This window comes from Eurypyga helias, unplaced genomic scaffold, assembly GCF_000690775.1.
Source record: "Eurypyga helias isolate BGI_N326 unplaced genomic scaffold, ASM69077v1 scaffold14610, whole genome shotgun sequence".
Classification (NCBI taxonomy): domain Eukaryota; kingdom Metazoa; phylum Chordata; class Aves; order Eurypygiformes; family Eurypygidae; genus Eurypyga; species Eurypyga helias.
In genome coordinates, this window is record NW_010225222.1 from 12454 (window position 1) to 13274 (window position 821).

An 821-nucleotide genomic window follows, 5' to 3' on the forward strand; every position below is an offset into this window, starting at 1 on the left:
GGGGAGGTTTAGATTTGATATCAGGAAGAAATTCTTCCCAGAGAGGGTGGTGAGGCACTGGGACAGGTTGCCCAGAGAAGCTGTGGATGCCCCATCCCTGGAAGTGTCCAAGGCCACGCTGGATGAGGCTTGGAGCAACCTGGTCCCCATGGACGGTGTCCCTGCCCATGGCAGGGGGGTTGGAACTAGGTGATCTTTAAGGTCCCTTCCAACCCAAACCATTCTGTGATTCTCCAAGTTCATTGCTTAAGGGAAAAAAAACCAAAAACATTTGGATGTTAAGGCTATGTTTGGGAACTGTTGGCTAATTAATAGGCTCTTAGCAGTGCTATAACTTTACGTATTGAAGGAGAAGGAGCACTCCCTTGGGAAAACAAACATGTACGCTTCCGTTCTGCTGCTCGTGCTGCTGGCTTTGGTTTGTCACGAAACTCACTGTCCGTGAGATCTGCTGTGAGGTAACTTTGCCATGCATTAACTTTGCATGCCGAGCTCTGGCTCCTGCTGGGCCCTCCAGGCACTGCCAGTGCATCTCGGGAGCATCATCTCTTGGGAGAGGGGTTTCCCCCGCCCTCAAATACTGCTAAACTTCCTGCCAACCTGCCAGGCTTGACTCACTGCCTAAATGGTGATTCTGCTGGCACCTGTGAGTTACTGACATTGAAATCCTACTCGGAGGAGTGAATTTGAGAAAATACGTAAAATTATTGGGGGTGGTGGAGTCTTATTGCCTCTAACATGCTTTTTGTGACTGATTTCCCCACACTGTCTGCTAGCTACCTGCTGGGCTTCCTGAAGGACTGCCACGTAAAAGGGTAAAG